General features: G+C 49.4%; 1 protein-coding gene across 2 annotated transcripts in view; it reads left to right on the forward strand.

The window, feature by feature from the left end:
* Positions 1-12,550, forward strand: part of LOC139240209 (zinc finger and BTB domain-containing protein 7B-like) — a 156,557-nt gene that overhangs the window by 53,227 nt on the left and 90,780 nt on the right. The gene's annotated exons all lie outside the window — the stretch shown is intronic.

The raw sequence follows: 12,550 nt of genomic DNA on the forward strand, positions 1-12,550 counted from the left end.
AGAATGACTAAGAAAGCAATAAAGAAAGGAAAGATAGATTACGAAAGTAAACTGGCACAAAACATAAAAACAGATTGTAAAAGCTTTTACCGACATATAAAACGGAAAAGAGTGACTAAAGTAAATGTTGGTCCCTTAGAAGATGAGAAGGGGGATTTAATAATGGGAAATGTGGAAATGGCTGAGACCTTAAACAATTATTTTGCTTCGGTCTTCACAGTGGAAGACACAAAAACCATGCCAAAAATTGCTGGTCACAGGAATGTGGGAAGGGAGGACCTTGAGATAATCACTATCACTAGGGAGGTAGTGCTGGACAGGCTAATGGGACTCAAGGTAGACAAGTCCCCTGATCCTGATGAAATGCATCCCAGGGTATTAAAAGAGATGGCGGAAGTTACAGCAGATGCATTCGTTATAATCTACCAAAATTCTCTGGACTCTGGGGAGGTACCAGCGGATTGGAAAGCAGCTAATGTAATGCCTCAGTTTTAAAAAAAGGGGGCAGACAAAAGGCAGGTAACTATAGGCCAGTTAGTTTGACATCTGTAGCAGGGGAAATGCTTGAAGCTATCATTAAGGAAGAAATAGCGGGACATCTAGATAGGAATAGTGCAATCAAGCAGACGCAACATGGATTCATGAAGAGGAAATCATGTTTAACTAATTTACTGGAATTCTTTGAGGATATAACGAGCATGGTGGATAGAGGTGTACCGATGGATGTGGTGTATTTAGATTTCCAAAAGGCATTCGATAAGGTGCCACACAAAAGGTTACTGCAGAAGATAAAGGTACGCGGAGTCAGAGGAAATGTATTGGCATGGATAGAGAATTGGCTAGCTAACAAAGCAGAGTCAGGATAAATGGATCCTTTTCGGGTTGGAAATCGGTGGTTTGTGGTGTGCCACAGGGATCTGTGCTGGGACCACAACTGTTTACAATATACATAGATGACCTGGAAGAGGAGACAGAGTGTAGTGTAACAAAATTTGCAGATGACACAAAGATTAGTGGGAAAGCGGGTTGTGTAGAGGACACAGAGAGGCTGCAAGGAGATTTGGATAGGTTAAGCGAATGGGCTAAGGTTTGGCAGATGGAATACAATGTCGGAAAATGTGAGGTCATCCACCTTGGGGGGGGGGGGGGAAGGAGAAACAGTAAAAGGGAATATTATTTGAATAGGGAGAAATTACAACATGCTGCGGTGCAGAAGGACCTGGGGGTCCTTGTGCATGAATCCCAAAAAGTTAGTTTGCAGGTGCAGCAGGTAATCAGGAAGGCGAATGGAATGTTGGCCTTCATTGCGAGAGGGATGGAGTACAAAAGCAGGGAGGTCCTGCTGCAACTGTATAGGGTATTGGTAAGGCCGCACCTGGAGTACTGCGTGCAGTTTTGGTCACCTTACTTAAGAAGGATATACTAGCTTTGGAGGGGGTACAGAGACGATTCACTCGGCTGATTCCGGAGATGAGGGGGTTACCTTATGATGATAGATTGAGTAGACTGGGTCTTTACTCGTTGGAGTTCAGAAGGATGAGGGATGATCTTATAGAAACACTTAAAATAATGAAAGGGATAGACAAGATAGAGGCAGAAGACAAGATAGAGGCAGAAGACAAGATAGAGGCAGAGAGGTTGTTTCCACTGGAAGACTAGAACTAGGGGGCACAGCCTCCAAATACGGGGGAGCCAATTTAAAACCGAGTTGAGAAGGAATTTCTTCTCCCAGAGGGTTGTGAATCTGTGGAATTCTCTGCCCAAGGAAGCAGTTGAGGCTAGCTCATTGAATGTATTCAAATCACAGATAGATAGATTTTTAACCAATAAGGGAATTAGGGGTTATGGGGAGCGGGCGGGTAAGTGGAACTGAGTCCACGGCCAGATCAGCCATGATCTTGTTAAATGGCGGAGCAGGCTCGAGGGGCTAGATGGCCTACTCCTGTTCCGAATTCTTATGTTCTTATGTTATCCCATGGCACTGTATCAAAGAAGCACAGGGGAAGTTCTCCCCGGTGTCCTGGGGCCAATATTTATCCCTCAACCAAGATCACCAAAACAGATGATCTGAGTCATTATCACATTGCTGTGTGTGGGAGCTTGCTGTGCGCAAATTGGCTGCCGCGTTTCCTGTGACAACAGTGACTGCACTTCAAAAGTACTTCATTGTGAAGCGCTTTGGGGCGTCCGGAGTTCATGAAAGGTGCTGTTCAAATGCAAGTTCTTTTCTTCTACTTCATCAATAATATATTCAGTGTTGCTCCAAACCATCCCCCCTCAGCATGCCATCGTACACACGACTGCCCCCTCACCGTGTTGGAATCGCACGGTCTACACATTTGCTCTCCCACCTCTGGGGACTCTTCTCTGGAGAAGAGATGACTGAGGAGCGACCTGATAAACGCTGGATCGATTCGGCTTATATTCACTGGAATTTAGAAGAATGAGAGGGGATCTCATAGAAACATGTAAAATTCTGACAGGACTGGGCAGGTTAGATGCAGGAATAACGTTCCCGATGTTGGGGAAGTCCAGAACCAGGGGTCACAGTCTAAGGATAGGGGGTAAGCCATTTAGGACCGAGATGCGGAGAAACTTCTTCAGCCAGAGAATTGTGAACCTGTGGAATTCTGTACCACAGAAAGTTGTTGAGGCCAGTTCGTTGGATATATTCAAGAGGGAGTTAAAAAAGGCCCTTACGGCTAAAGGTATCAAGGGGTATGGAGAGAAAGCAGGAAAGGGTTACTGAGGGAATGATCAGCCATGATCATATTGAATGGTGGTGCAGGCTCGAAGGGCCGAATGGCCTACTCCTGCACCTATTTTCTATGTTTCATAATCTTGAAGAGCTCTCAGGGGAGACGTAGAGAAGATGTCTCCACTTGAAGGAGAGACCAGAACTAAAGACCTTAAGTAGAAGACAGTCACTAATAAATCTAATTGGGAATTCAGGAGAAACTTCTTTACCCAGAGAGTGGTGAGAATGTGGAACTCGCTGCTACAGGGAGTATTATAAAGGGAATGCAACAAAGTTTCACCAGACTGATTCCTGGGGTGGGGGAATTGTCCTTTGAGGAGAGATTGAGTAGACTGGGCTGATATTCTCTGGAGTTTCGAAGAATAAGAGGTGATCTCAATGAAACATACACAATTCTTACACGGCTCGACAGGGTAGATGCAGGGAGGATGTTTCCCCCAGGCTGGGGAGTCTAGAACTCGGGGTCACAGTCTCAAGATAAGGGGTCGGCCATTTAGGGCTGAGATGAGGAGGAATTTCTTCACTCAGAGGGGGTGAATCTTTGGAATTCTCTGCCCCAGAAGGCTGTGGAGGCTCAGTTGTTGAGATCGTTAGATTTTTGGATATTGAAGGATGCAAGGGAGGTGGAGTTGAGGTCAAAGAGCAGCCATGATCGTATTGAATGGCGGAGCAGGCTCGAGGGGCCGAATGGTCTACTCCTGCTCCTATTTCTTGTGTTCTTATTGATCCAAGGAGAATTCACCCTGCTCCTCTTCAATGAGTGCTGTGGGATCTGTTCCACCTGAGAGGGCAGAAGACGGCACCTCCGACATTGCAGCGCTCCCTCAGCACTGCACCAGAGTGACCGAGATGGACAGTTTCTTAACCGATAAGGGAATAAGGGGTTATGGGGGAGCGGGCAGGGAAGTGGACCTGAGACAATGATCGGATCAGCCATGAATGGTGGAGCAGGCTCGAGGGGCCATATGGCCTACTCTTGCTCCTATTTCTTATGTTCTGATGTCAGCGTTGACTTGGAGTCTCTGGAGTGGGACTTGAGCCCATGAGCTTCTGACTCCGAGACGAGAGAATGTGTTACCCACTGAGCCATAGTTGACACCTTGCTGTGACAAAAGGATCAACAATCGGTATTGCAAGTAATAACAATTGTCTCACGGGGAACTCCAAGGCACTAATTCAGTCTCTAGACTTTGCTGACACTTGAGATTTGCATTCCAGATCAGGGAAGCTTAATTCTCACTCTGCCAGACACTGAGCATCCAGGTCTATGTCGAATAATCCCTCTTTGGAGTAATTAAGACTTTCTCACCAAGATTTTGTTCCTGATGGGCGTATCTGTACTTGGCCATTCTGATTTCCCTGTTAATTTATAGTTTTGGCGCTGATGATAAATGGCTCATAAGCCACTTGTGATAAACCCATAGCATACAACCATGGTAAACATCACAAATACATTGGAATTTTAAAAGACACACAAGTTGGTGCACAGTATTGAAAATGTGGTTTGTCAGGGATTCAATATATTTTTCTTCTTCGACCATCTCAATGGCATTAACTCTTGTTCCCTGTAAGCGGCCCTTCATTCTGCGTGGCCTGTTTCTTTTAGTGTGCGGTCCCTTTAAATTTCCGCGCATGCACGGCACTTAAAATGGAGAATTGCGTGTGCGGGACCTTTCCCGTGCGGCTGCGCACCTTCGAGGGACACGATTGGGGGCGAATATTTTGTGGCAGAGATGCAGCGCGCGATCGTGGCAGATGTTTGTTGCGGAGGAGTGGCGCGATATCGTGGCGGAGGTGCGGCAAATGAGAGTAAGGGGGCCAGAAGAGCCGAGTGCCCAGGGGCAGCACGGGCCAGCCCACACTGCGATATGTGTGCGCACTGGGTCCGTGCAGCAGAGCAGGTCTCCAGTCGTTTTGGTTAACCCTTGCCACTGGACCAAGACCTAGCTCTGACAAGCCCGTGTGATGACTGGTGTGCAACGGTCACCACACGTTTTAATAAAAAAAAAAAATCCACGCACAGGCATCTTCCACCCTTCAGGATGTAGTTCTGGATCTGGAATAGCGGTCCTTCATTGAAACATCTGTGAACTCATCCCTTTTGGTGTGGACGCAAGTCATCCTCGTTCGAGGGACTGCCTATGATGATGGTTGGGGGTGCAATTCCAAAAGCACCCAACATTTTTTGCCACCCTCGATAATCGGGCTCTTGAATTGTAGAGGGCAGCACAGCCAATGCTTAATCCTGTCCCCCTCCTTGTTGTCACCAATGGCAAACGGGTGTGACGCCGGCGTGACCAGTTTACATTGTAACTATGGACATGAGTATTTGGAACGGGGAAAAAGTTGAGAGTGCACACATCCATCTTTTCCCCCTCAAGTGGACGCAAAAAGTCCCACGGCACCATTTCGAAGAAGTGCTCCCCGACGCCCTGGACAATACTTGTCCCTCAAGCCCAACAGATGACCTGGGTCATTGTCACATTGCTGTTTGTGGGAGCTTGCTGTGCCCCAATTGGCTGCCGCGTCTCCTACATTACAACTGCGACTACACTCCCAAAAGTACTTCGTTGGCTGTAAAGCACTTTGCAAAGTCCCGAGGCCGCGAAAGGCGCTATAGAAATGCACGTGTGTGTTAGTCCTTTATAGATGGCTGGGGGAGAGGAAGGGATAGTGATTGCTTGTGATGGGGCAGATGCGACCTGTTGACGACACCCCTGTCGTGCAACCACGTGAAGTGTTGTACAGCATGCTAGTTCACACATTTTGCACCTACGTGGCCACTGAATTTGTACGTGTTCGCCTTCCTCCAACCATCTCCGGAATGGAAGAATTCTTTTTCAATGTGAAATATTGGCTACTATCCATTTTGTTCCATTGCTGTGAGGATGTGGGGTGCGGGGCGGGCGGAGGGGGTGGGTGGGGATGGCGGAGGTTGTGTGTGGAGGGAGAATTCCTTAACTGATGCGTGCTGCCTGCTCTCATTCGCCTTCCCCTCCCCCATCGGTATGCTTCCGTTATGAAATATAATGGGAGCAGAATTGGCTGGGTGAGTTTAAACTCGGACACGGAGCTATTCTTAAAATTTTACTGGAACAGCTGTGGGCAAGCTGTGGGCGTTCTTGCGTCTCATTATATTAGCCCACCAGCCTGTTAGGATTTTCATCGTGTCGCGAGCTGCTGTCTTCACTCAGTGACGTTTCTCCTTGTGTTTGATGTGCGACACAATCAATTAACGGGATCTGGCTGCAGTTCCTCCACTGGGCTCCTCTGCACTGCGCACCGCTAAGCCACAGAGCCCAGGAGGGTCAATTCAGCTAGCTGATCTCGGTCATGGTGACCGTCCATTTGCTGTGATGGAGTGTCCCTGGCCAAGAGAAGAGAAAGAAATTAACCAGGATTCTTGATGGCCCTCCAGTGACGACATTTCCACCCCCCCCCCCCCCCCCTGACCTTAGGACGCCCCAAAGAGCTTTATAGCCAAGGACGTACTTTTGAAGTATAACCACTGTTGGGAGGCCGGCCAGCAGAGTGTTGGAATAGTCAAGTCCAGAGGCAACAAAGGCGTGGATGAGGGTTTCGGCAGCTGAGGCAACGGCGGAGACGGGCGATGTTACGGAGGTGGAAAAAGGCGGCCTTAGTTATGTTATGGATATGTAGTCCCCTATGTTGCAAAGAGCGTGGTTCAGCCTCGGGCGGATGTTGGAGAGAAGGATCGAGTCAGCAGCCAATTGCAGCATCTTATTAGCACCTAGTTAACTCAGTGCAGACACAATCTGGGCCGCCTCCGTTCGTATGACCAAGTGGAATGAAAGAAAGAACTTGCATTTATATAGCGCCTTTCAAAACCTCAGGACGTCCCAAAGCGTTGTACAGCCACTTTTTGAAATTCAGTCACTCTTGTAATGTAGGAAACACGCCAGCCAATTTGCACACAGCAGGCTCCCACAAACACCGAAGAGATAATGACCAGATAATTTGTTTAGCAATGTTGGCTGAGGGATAAATATTGGCCCCAGGACACCGGGGAGAACTTCTTCGTAACAGTGCCGTGGGATCATTTACATTCGCTCGAGAGGGGAGACGGGGCCTTGGTTTAATGTCAAATCCGAAAGACAGCCCCTCCGACGGCGCGGCGCTCCCTCAGTGCCGCCCCTCCGACGGCGCGGTGCGGCGCTCCCTCAGTACATCACTGGAATGTCAGCCTGGATTATGTGCTCAAGTTCTGGAGTGGGGCTTAAATCCACAACTTTATGACTCCTGACAAGAGTGGGGAAAAAAGTGGGTAGATTGAGGTGAGGTCGAGATCAGCCATCGTCTAATTGAATGGCGTAACTGGCTCGTGGGGCTGAATGGCCGCCACCTCTTCCGATGGTGGTTTGCCTCATTGCTGCTTGCCAGCTCTGTGTAAAATGGCTGCCACAGTTATCTGCACATCAAGATGTTGCACTCCAAAAGTACTTCATCGTACATCAACTTTTGAAACCCTTTGAGACTTTTCCGACACGAAAATGCTCCATAAATGTGCCATCTCTCGTTTCTTTTTATCTTGGCGGCCTTTTTTTGTTGCTTAAAGGCAGGAGTTACTGGACATGGAGCAGGGCAGGGTGGGGGAACAAGAGGGTTTCGCGAGTTGATGATTACGTTAACTTAAAATGGCTTCTTCCCCAACCACATAATCTGGTTGAGGCTGTTCAGGGACAAACTGAGCCTTCAAGCCAATTCCCAGTATAATTGTAAGAAAAACCACGGGATTTTGATAATTACTAGGTACAATATCAGCTGCCGATGTCTGTCTCCAAGCATTTTGCTTTCCTGCAAAGGGCTGGGCAGTATCTTTCGACCGAGGGGCCTATGAAGTAATGTGTGCATGTGTGCATTTTTCCCCCATGCTTTTTTTTTTAAGTAGCAAAAATGAAAAAAAAAAATCCCCAGTGGAAGAAGCTGAAAAGGTTAATCGCCTGTTTAACATCGAAAGCTTTTTTTTTAAGCTGCCTCTGTTTGATGCATGACGCGGCATATTCTAATACTCCTTTAAAATGAGGAAGTGGTGTTGGGCTCAGTTCGCTGATGGATGGTGTTAACCATTTGTGGAACAAATGTCATTTCAGTTGGAAAGAGAGAATTTGGAGTTCTTCTACACACATTTTTTTTCTACATCGCATTCATGCCCTCGACGTCCCAAAGCGTTTTACAGTCAATAGAGTTCTTTTTGAAGTGTAGTCACTGTTGTGACTTGTCGTCACTTAAGGTCATCCAAAACTCGGCTGCCCCCCCGTGTCCTAACTCGCGCCAAGTCCCGCTCACTCATCACCCCCTGTGCTCGCTGCCCCGCGTCCTAACTCGCATCGAGTCCCGCTCACCCATCACCCCCTGTGCTCGCTGACCCACATTAGCCCCCGGTTAAGCAACGCCTCGATTTCAAAATTCTCATCCTTCTTTACAAATCCCTCCATGGCCCTCGCACCCTCTCTGAAACCTCCTCCAGCCCCTACACCCCTTCCCATCTCTCTAACCTCCAGCCCCCCACCCCCGCCCTGCGAGATCTCTGCGCCTCTCAAATTCTTGCCCGCTTGAGCATCCCCGATTTCCCTCGCACCACCATTGGTGGCCGTGCCTTCAGCTGCCTGGGCCTCAAGCTCTGGAACTCCCTCCCTAAACCTCTCCGCCTCTCTACCTCTTTCTTCCTTCAAAACGCTCCTTAAAATGTACATCTTTGACCAAACTTTTGGTCACCTGCGCTAATTTCTTCTTATGTGCCTCGGTGTCAAATTTATTTGTTTTGTCTTAAAACACTCCTGTGAAGCGCCTTGCGACGTTTTACTACGTTAAAGGCGCTATATAAATGCAAGTTCTTGGTGTGATATAGATGCAGCTGTCAATAGACCAAACTGCTACTTGCTGAAATGCTGAGCAAAATTTATCAGTGGCCTCCTTTTTTGGGGTCAATTTTCACCCCTCCTGGTAGGCCTGAGGAGCACCGTTCCATTGTCGCCCTCACTCAAGGGGAGCATCGGCCACGGGAGCAGTGAGACTAAGCATCGGCTGTTGTATTATGGGGGTCATCATCATAGGCGATCCCTTGAACGAGGATGACTTGCTTCCACGAGAGTTCGCAGATGTTTCAATGAAGGACCCAATATTCCAGATCCCGAACTACATCCTGAAGGATGGAAGATGCCTGTGCGTGGATTTTTTTACCGTGGGGTGACCGTTGCACACCAGCCACCACACGGGCTTGACAGAGCTAGGTCTTGGTCCAATGGCAAGGATTACCCAAGACAACTGGAGACCTGCTCTGCTGTACCTAGTGCGCACACATATCGCAGTGTGGGCTGGGCCCTCGCCTCTTCTGGGCCCCATAACCTCATCTGTCGCACTTCCGCCACAAGCACTCGCCGCTCCTCTGCCCCGACCTTCCCACTCCTCTCCATCTCGGCCCTGCCGATGTTCCTGCCCACGCTCCAAAATAGCGACCAGGATTTTGATGACGTCACCCAGTCGCCCCTCTCTAAATCCTTGGGAGCAGCTCGCGCTGGAGGTCGAAGTGGTATGCCGCTCCAGCTCTTCTTTAGCCCGACCTGCGGAGCTGTTCTCTCGCAGGTCGGGGGGGCAAGGGTGGTGGGGAGGGGCGCCTGTGAGCGGACTCCCAGTCGTGTCCCTGCACATGCGCAACGTTCCAGCAGGTGTCGCCGGTTAGTGACCAGGAGCACGGACCCGGCGACACCAAAGGCGATTCCAACATCTCCCTTTCTCAACTCGCAGCTAATATCTTCAAAGGAAAAATGTCTTTCTCGTTAGGATATCTGCAGGGCCGATGGTGACTGAACCAATCCAATTTGGGGTATTCTGGGCTTATTACCAGTGTCTTGGGGATCAGATTCCACTCAGTATTTCAAAACAAGCTGACGAGACAATCTGGAGTTTGCATAGGATAGTCTCCGCCTCCGTCTGTTTTCCATGTTTAAGCGATTCTCATTTGCCTTGAAAATTGCAACCTTTCCAGATAACTACTCTGCAGCGATGATGGAGCACGACAATTCCCCTCCACCCCGGTTATTTTTAACTTGACGTTGACCTATCCATGTAAATAATGTATCTTCATTTAGCAGTGGTTCAGTGGATATCCCAACAGAGTCTTGAGAACATAAATCCAGGCTAATGCTCCCAGTGCGGTGCTGAGGGAGCGCCGCACTGTCGGAGGGGCGGTGCTGAGGGAGCGCCGCACTGTCGGAGGGGCGGTGCTGAGGGAGCGCCGCACTGTCGGAGGGGCGGTGCTGAGGGAGCCACTGCACTCAAGGGTTCCGTCTTTCAAATGAGACATTAATCCGAGGCCCTGTCTGCCGCCTCAGGTGGATGTAAAAGATCACACGGCCACTATTGGAAGAAGAGCAGGGGGAGCTCTCCCCGGTGTCCTGGGGCTAATATTTATCCTTCAACCAACATCACGAAAACAGATGATCTGGTCATTATCACGTTGCTGTTTGTGGGAGCTTGCTGTGCGCAAATTGGCTGTCGCATTTCCCACATTACAACAGCAACTACACTCCAAAAGTACTTAATTGGCTGTAAAGTGCTTTGGGTCACCCTGAGGGCGTGAAAGAGACTATATAAATGCAAGTTGTTCTTTTTCTTCTTCTGGCAGCGCGTGCTCCTGTGAACCGACTGGAGCCAGAGTTGCTGCGCTGCTTGCTGGCTCCTTGGAAGCTCAGCAACCAAATCCGGTGGTTGGACGGACGCAAAATTTATTAATGGGCACGGGGCGAGGGCAGGGCTGAGGCTCAGCTGATGTTCGTTTCCCACCCCCCCCCCCCCACCCCCCACATCTCCTCTTCTCATGCATCTTGTGCATGAATCACAAAAGGATACTACGCAGGTACAGCAAGTGTTCAGGAAGGCCAATGGAATCTTGGCCTTTATTGCAAAGGGGATGGAGTATAAAAACAGGGAAGTCTTGCTACAGTTATGCAGGGTATAGGTGAGGTGACACCTGGAGTACTGCGTACTGTTTTGGTTTCCATGTTTCCGAAAGGATATACTTGCTTTGGAGGCAGTTCAGAGAAGGTTCATTCGTTTGATTCCGGGGATGAGGGTGTTGACTTATAAGAAAAGGTTAAGCAGGTTGGGCCTCTACTCATTGGAATTCAGAAGGATGAGAGGTGATCTTATCGAAATGTATAAGATTATGAGGGTGCTTGACAAGTGGATGCAGAGAGGATGTTTCCACTGATGGGGGAGACTAGAACTAGGGGGCATGATCTTAGAATAAGGGGCTGCCCATTTAGAACTGAGATGAGGAGAAATTTCTTCTCAGAGGGTTGTAAATCTGTGGAATTCGCTGCCTCAGAGCCGGGACATTGAATAAATTTAAGACAGAAATAGACAGTTTCTTAACCGATAAGGGGATAAGGGGGCAGGCAGGGAAGTGGAGCTGAGTCCATGATCGGATCAGCCATAATCGTATTAAATGGCGGAGCAGGCTCGAGGGGCTGTATGGCCTACTCCTGCTCCTAATTCTGATGTTCTTATGCTTCCTCCTCCCCATGGGTCACGCAACTCGAGTCTGTATCTGGATTAACACAGGAAGGGGGAGGGAAAAAATGATCTGGTGTGGAGTCCACCCTCGAAGTAAACACATCTTTTTCCCACCCCCCCCCACCCCCCAGCCTCCCTGTCCCATTTTAGAATTTGGTTTTGTTCGATAGAACTCACGTGACCTTACGGCTCGAAGTTCAGAAGCAATTATTCCGAAGCTCTTTTATAATGCCTCAGCACCTGGAATTATTTGACTCTGCCTGTTGTTTTATAAATTTACAGTCGACTAGTCTGGATCTTGATACTGTTATCTCCTATATATCCAATCCACAGTTTTATTGCACAGAGGGGGAGTGAAATACACGACAAGGGCTCCTCAACTGATTGCTATCCAGAGTCCCCCCCCCCCCCCCCCCAAAGCCTTGCTGGAAAGGGTTCCCTCGAGGACATGCCCACATTGTCAAATAGCCCGCCAGTAATCCACATTGGGCTCGTGAAGCTATGATGGTGGGCCCCATAGAGCATTCAGGAGTGGAGACAATCAGAGGGACGAGAGGCGGATGATAGGGTGGGGAACAGGTACATTTAAATCCTCGTCCTCGTCCGTGCCTTTGTTACCTCCAGACTTGACTATTCCAACGCACTCCTGGCTGGCCTCCCACATTCTACCTGACGTAAACTAGGGGTGATCCAAAACTCGGCTGCCCCCATGTACTAACTCGCACCGAGTCCCGCTCACCCATCACCCCCTGTGCTCACTGCCCCCGTGTCCTAACTAGCACCGAGTCCCGCTCACCCATCACCCCCTGTGCTCACTGCCCCGTGTCCTAACTAGCACCGAGTCCCGCTCACCCATCACCCCCTGTGCTCACTGCCCCCGTGTCCTAACTAGCACCGAGTCCCGCTCACCCATCACCCCCTGTGCTCGCTGACCTACGGTTGGCATCCGGTTAAGCAATGCCTCGATTTCAAAATTCTCATCCTGGTTTGCAAATCTTTCCATGGCCCTCGCCCCCTCCCTATCTCTGTAACCACCTCCAGCACCACAACCTCCCCCCCCCCCCCCCCCCCAAGATTTCTGCCCTCCTGACTATCCCTGATTATAATGGCTCCACCATCGGTGGCCGTGCCTTCAGCTGCCTGGGCCCCAAGCTCTGGAACTCCCTCCCTAAACCTCTCCACCTCTCTCCTCCTCCTTTATGACGCTCCTTGAAACCGACTTCTTTGACCCAGCTTTTGATCACATGCGCTAATTTC

The sequence above is a fragment of the Pristiophorus japonicus genome, chromosome 30 (genome assembly GCF_044704955.1).
Source record: "Pristiophorus japonicus isolate sPriJap1 chromosome 30, sPriJap1.hap1, whole genome shotgun sequence".
In the NCBI taxonomy this organism is placed as follows: Eukaryota; Metazoa; Chordata; class Chondrichthyes; family Pristiophoridae; genus Pristiophorus; species Pristiophorus japonicus.